Genomic DNA, 6,013 nt, shown 5'->3' with positions numbered 1-6,013 from the left:
TTCGAGACCAGCCTGGCCAACATGGTGAAACCCCAACTCTACTAAAAATACAAAAATTAGCTGACTGTGGTAGCCGCTGCCTGTAATCCTAGCTACTGGAGAGGCTGAGGCAAGAGAATCTCTTGAACCAAGACAGCGGAGGTTGCAGTGAGCTGAGATCCCACCACTGCACTCCAGCCTGGACAACAGAGCAAGACTCCATCTCAAAAAAAAAAAAAAAAAAAAAAAGAAAGAAAGAAAAGGAAAAAAAGCATGATTCTGAACAGTTTAGTCATTTTAGAAACTTTTGGGATAAATCTGAATATTCAGAGTTTTCTCTGGCCATAAAATAGAAGACAGGAAGAATGTAAATTTTTATTTATATGGAGAGAAAAGACACAGTTGTCCCTGGGTTATCTTTAAGAAAGCTCCTGTTCTTAATTCTCTAACTAACTGTAATAATATCTCGGAGGACTATCTGTAAAACAAAAGGAAACAACCACCTGTTAAATTCAGAATTCCAAAAAATTTAATTGTATCTCCTGTGTAATATAAACATCCATCTCATGGCCTTGCTTATTAATCATTCTTAAAAAATTATATATAAATTGGTTCTATGACCACTATAAAAGTACCTGCATTTTGTTTTTACACAGAAAAGTTTAAGATTCAATGTAATCTTTAAGGGACCTAAATTGGCATAATAATATTTTCATAATTGGGAGGAGGGGTTATGACTTTCCTTCAATGCATAGGGAAAAAATCACTTTGCTGCTTGTGGCAGCAGTATTAACTGTAGTTGTAAGATTAGACAGCTTAAGGGTAATACCAACACCAGATGTGGTAGAACAGTGCCAATCACAGAGAAAAAGTCAGAGTACCTCTGTACTCCCTGTCACATGAGATGTATTCCTGTCCTAAGCCAATTGGATTATTCTTCCTTTTTCCCATTTTTATTTTTTATTTTGCAGCTGAATGATACATTCTAACGCAACATCCTTAACACTTACCAAGTTCTCAATTAAATCTATTCTGCATGATCCCCTCTTGTCTGGTAAATCTGGTAAATCTCCTTCTCTGAGTCCTTTAGCTTCCTGCTCCCGTATGGATTAGTTGCATTCTAGGTTTCTTGAATAGCTGTCATCCTGTGGTTTTTCATTTTTGAGCTCCTAGATCAGATTCATCATTTCCTGAGTTCCATGTCTTTCTCTCTCTTCCTCCCTATTTTCCCTGTAGTATATATATTCAGTTTGCTTCTTAAAATGTAGGTCAGCTTTTTGAGTCATCATAGGTTTATAAATGTCTTTATTCTAACTTCACATTTGATGTTATACATAGCTATGGAATTCTGTATTAAAACATTTTTCCTCCAGATTTTGAGGCATTATTTTGTTTTCTCCTGACATTCATTCGAGGTTGCTGATGAGACGTCTGATGCAGAAAGAGTATCTTTCTCTTGCCCACCACCATTACCTCTGAAAGCTGTTAGAATCTGATGTAGTTTGCTTTCAGTCTTATTCCACCATGAGCAGGTCTATACAAGTCTACTCCTAAAGGCTGAGGAAGCTGAGAGGCCAAAGAAAGAGGCTGACAAATTCAGTTTCTCAGAAAGAAACATTTAATAACAGAAGCCATGTCTTGAGTGGTAGCAAGACAAGATGATGGATCCCCACATTGTCACCAGCCAAACTCAGGGCTTATGAACCACAGGGAATTTGCCTAAGGGCAGGAATTTTTTTTTTTTTTTTTTTTTTTTGAGACAGGGTCTCCTTCTGTCGCCCAGGCTGGAATGGCCAGATCTTGGCTCACTGCAACCTCCACCTCCCAGGTCAAGAGATTCTCATTCCTCAGCCTCTGGAGTAGCTGGGACTATAGGCACGCCCCACCATGCCCAACTGATTTTGGTGTTTTTGGTAGAGACAGCATTTCACCATGTTGGCCAGGCAGGTCTCAAACTCTGGACCTCAAGTAATCTGCCCACCACGGCCTCCCAAAGTGTTGGGATTATAGGCGTGACATACCATGCCCAGCCTAAGGGCAGGATTTGTGTATGGTAAGTATGTGGTTACAATAACATCAAGGTTGTTTTCACCTAATTGCAGGATTTATTGTACCTTAAAGTAGAAATCTTGGAGGCATTCCCAGAACTGGGGTTAATCAGAAGTCAACATGGTGGATTACCATCCAAGATGGAGTGGCTTTCAGCTGGGCACAGTTGCAGTTGGCCAAGATCATGTCACTGCACTCCAGCCTGGGCAATAGAGCTAGACTGTCTAAAAATATATATATATTATATATAATATATATAATATATATACACACACACATATATGCACACACACATATATACATATATAATATTCATGCACACACACATTTTTGTACTCTAGTTTGTTACTTAACATTATTTCCTTCATATCTTTTCACTAGAGACAGCAGATTGCCATACCGAAGAGTGAGATCAATAAATGTTTGTTGAAATTGTATGTAATTTCCTTTGATTATTGTACAGCTTGGGAGCCCATATTCAAACCTCTTTGATGATCATATGGTCTAGAAAATAAAGTGCTTTGTTCACCTTATAAGAGAAAATTAAGGACATCGTCTTCACCACCCTCTTTCCTACGATGAAAAAGCCTGTACTTTGTACAGTGGACAAGAAGTATCTATATTCAATTCCTGGCTAGTAGGACCAACTCATTTGAAAATAAGCTGATTTTTTTTTTTTTTTTTCAGATGGAGTCTCGCTCTGTCCCCTAGGCTGGAATGCGGTGGCGTGATCTTGGCTCACTGGAGCCTCGGCCTCCCTGGTTCAAGCAATTCTCCTGCCTCAGCCTCCTGAGTAGCTGGGACTACAGGCGCGCGCTGCCACACCCAGTTAATTTTTGTGTTTTTAGTAGAGACAGGGTTTCACCATATTGGCTGGATGGTCTTTATCTCCTGACCTCGTGATCCGCCCTCCTCGGCCTCCCAAATAAGCTTTGCTTTTAACAGTGTACAAAGTTGAAAAGTGCAATTTAAAACATCTAAGATACATTAACAAAAGTGTAAATGCAAAACAACGAGTAAATAACTAAGCTCTCTTTTGTGTGAAAAAGAAGAAAAAATAATCAATATAAATGCAGTATTTAAATAAAGAAACCCAGTAGGGATATATGAGAAATTAAGGACAGAGTTTACCTACAGAAGGTGGTGGTGAGAATTGAGCTGATGAAGAATAAAAATGGAAGGAAAGGCCGGGCAGCGTGGCTCACGCCTGTAATCCCAGCACTTTGTGAGGCCGAGGTGGGTGGATCGCCTGAGTTTAGGAGTTTGAGACCAGTCTGGCCAACATGGCGAAACCCCATCTCTACTAAAAATACAAAAATTAGCCAGGCGTGGTGCTGCACGCCTATAATCCCAGCTACTCGGGAGGCTGAGGCAGGAGAATCGCTTGAACCTGGGAGACAGGGGCTGCAGTGAGCCGAGATCTGGCCACTGCACTCCAGCCTGGGTTACAGAGCAAGACTCTGTCTCAAAAAAAAAAAAAAAAAAGAAAAAGAAAAGAAAAATTTTTAATATATCTTTTAAAAGTTTTCTTTAAAATGTTTCTGCTTTGTATAATAATAAAGTGTTATTTATTTTTTAAAAAACTCTTAAATTAGAAAAATATTTTTAAAGGTATGTATCCTGTTCACGTTGGAATAAGCGTTCAGAGTATATAAAACAAAGATCTTTGTCATTGTTATCATTGAACTTTTGGAAAATTTTTCTTTCTCACTTTATAATCTTGTTTTCTCTTAGACTGAAATGAAGAAAACGGAATGACCCAGCATGAGTGATTCAAACGGTGGGTGGTTTTACATGCGTTTTTTTTTTTTGAAGTAATCAAATAATTCAGCATTTTACTCCAAGAAAATTTCCCCGGGGCAGAGGAGGACAAGAATCACAAAAGCCTCCAACTGCACTGTAACTCTGTCAGTATAAAGTGTCTGTTGCCCCTTTGTTTTACGGATGGGATGTGGGTATGCCTTGGAGGCGGCGGAAAGAAACGTCCCCGTTCAAATTAGCCGCTCTCGAGTAAGGGAGGGCACACCACATTCACAGATTCGTTTCCTCGGCACAAAGTTAAATTAACTGCTCTCGAGTAAGGGAGGGAACACCAAATTCACAGATTCGTTTTCTCGGCGCAAAGCTAAGCCTGGAGAAACACACAGGTACACGTTCAGATACACGTCTGGAAGACCATCCATTCTCATGATAAAAGCGCAACGAACACTTGGCCAGTACGGGGATCGAACCCGCGACCTTGGCGTTATTAGCACCACGCTCTAACCAACTGAGCTAACCGGCCAGATGGTGGAGTGCTTTACTTCCACATTATAAACTACTATCAAACGGCATGCTGTATGGAAATTAACTTCGAATAGATAATTACATTCATTCTGTTTCCCACTTTTCCTTCACCCGGGCTGGGAGTGGCGGAGCTCCACATTGAACACCAAAGAACCCTGCTTCTTACGGGGAAACAGTTTTTCTTAACCTGCTAATTCTGATCCGAGAAGATTCAAGTCAACGTTTCCAATCGGGGCTTCCTTCCTCCTGCCTGGGGCGGATCCGAAGTTGCATCCAAGCTTGAGATCTTGGCCAGCGGATCAGGGAACCGTTGGACCACGGACCTGTCTCATGGTTGAAAGGACGCGGCTCCCGAGTGATGGGTGCAGAGTCCTCTCTGTTCTTGGAGACCCTTCCAGACAGGTCGGCTCTTCTCGAAGGCCTCGGGATCCGGAAACTGCACCCTCTCCCCGCCTAGCCTCGGGTGGTTCCTCTGTCACTACGACCCTGAAGTCTCAGCGGCGCTTCCCAGGCCTGTGGCTGCGGGCTCAAGAAAGTCACACACTTGCCGCTGCAGTTCCCGTCACAGGACAGCTAGTGGCGCTCGGGCGCGGACTGGGGTCCGCTGAGACAAAAGGACGGTGGGGACAGCCTCTCTTGAGCATTTGACCTCACCTCTTCCCTGGACAGAACCAAACCCCCAAAACAATAATAGGGATTACGGAGCCAGCGTGTTTCCGGAGTAAGGGCCATTATTTGCGGGAGAGAGAAATCCTATGATCTGAAAAGGGAGGAGGAGGCGAGGCCCGGATTCGACAACTCAGAGGAAGCAGGCGTGAAACATTTGCCCTTGCGAGGTGCCCCGCTTCCAGACGGAGCCTGATCCTCCTGCTGGCAGGTGACAACCCAGGAAGGGGCCACTGGAGCAGCTAATTCATGATTTACTGTCTGTTTTCTTGACAAGATTCTACTTGCCCCCTCTTCCTACCACAACTGTTTCTGTTAGTTAAGGGTAATAAAGGTAATAATATTTTCAAAAGTTAATTGGCCTATGTACATTTTAAATGCCCTCCTTATGCCCTCCCCCTCTATTTAGACGTATATGCATATACTTATTTTTATATATATATAAATTGTAAAGTCTTATCTTGGATATGCACTATTAGTACATAATGTTTAGTGCTTTATATTCATGTCTTTGCCTGAGAAATGAGAATCATATCCTTTGACTAGCCAAATTTGCCATTTATTTTCTAACTTTACATTTCAATCCTTTGAATATGAAAGATTAAAATTAGTTTAACATCATAAATAATAAATCACCTCTTCTTGTCCTTCAGCTCCTTTCACTAACGTTGCACTTTTTTTTTTTTTTTTTTTTTTTTTTTTGAGACGGAGTCTCGCTCTGTCGCCCCCCAGGCTGGAGTGCAGTGGTGCGATCTTGGCTCACTGCAAGCTCCGACTCCCAGGTTCACGCCATTCTCCTGCCTCAGCCTCCGGAGCAGCTGGGACTACAGGCGCCCGCCACCATGCCTGGCTAATTTTGTATTTTTAGTACAGACAGGGTTTCACCGTGTTAGTCAGGATGATTTCGATTTCCTGACCTCGTGATCCACCCGTCTTGGCCTCCCAAAGTGCTGGGATTACAGGCGTGAGCCACCGCTCCCGGCCCTATTTTATTTTTATTTTATTTATTTATTTATTTTTTGACAGAGTGTCG

General features: G+C 42.1%; 1 non-coding gene across 1 annotated transcript; it reads right to left on the bottom strand.

Annotated features, from left to right (window-relative positions):
* Positions 1 to 4,238: 4,238 nt before the first annotated feature.
* On the bottom strand, positions 4,239 to 4,312 carry TRNAI-AAU (transfer RNA isoleucine (anticodon AAU)). The gene has a single exon. It is a non-coding gene; the product is annotated as a tRNA-Ile (tRNA).
* Between the last annotated feature and the right edge of the window lie 1,701 nt (positions 4,313 to 6,013).

The sequence above is a fragment of the Pongo abelii genome, chromosome 5 (assembly GCF_028885655.2).
Source record: "Pongo abelii isolate AG06213 chromosome 5, NHGRI_mPonAbe1-v2.0_pri, whole genome shotgun sequence".
Lineage (NCBI taxonomy): Eukaryota > Metazoa > Chordata > Mammalia > Primates > Hominidae > Pongo > Pongo abelii.
The sequence above is the reverse complement of the archived record's forward strand: the minus strand, read 5'-3'. Positions and strand labels throughout refer to the sequence as shown.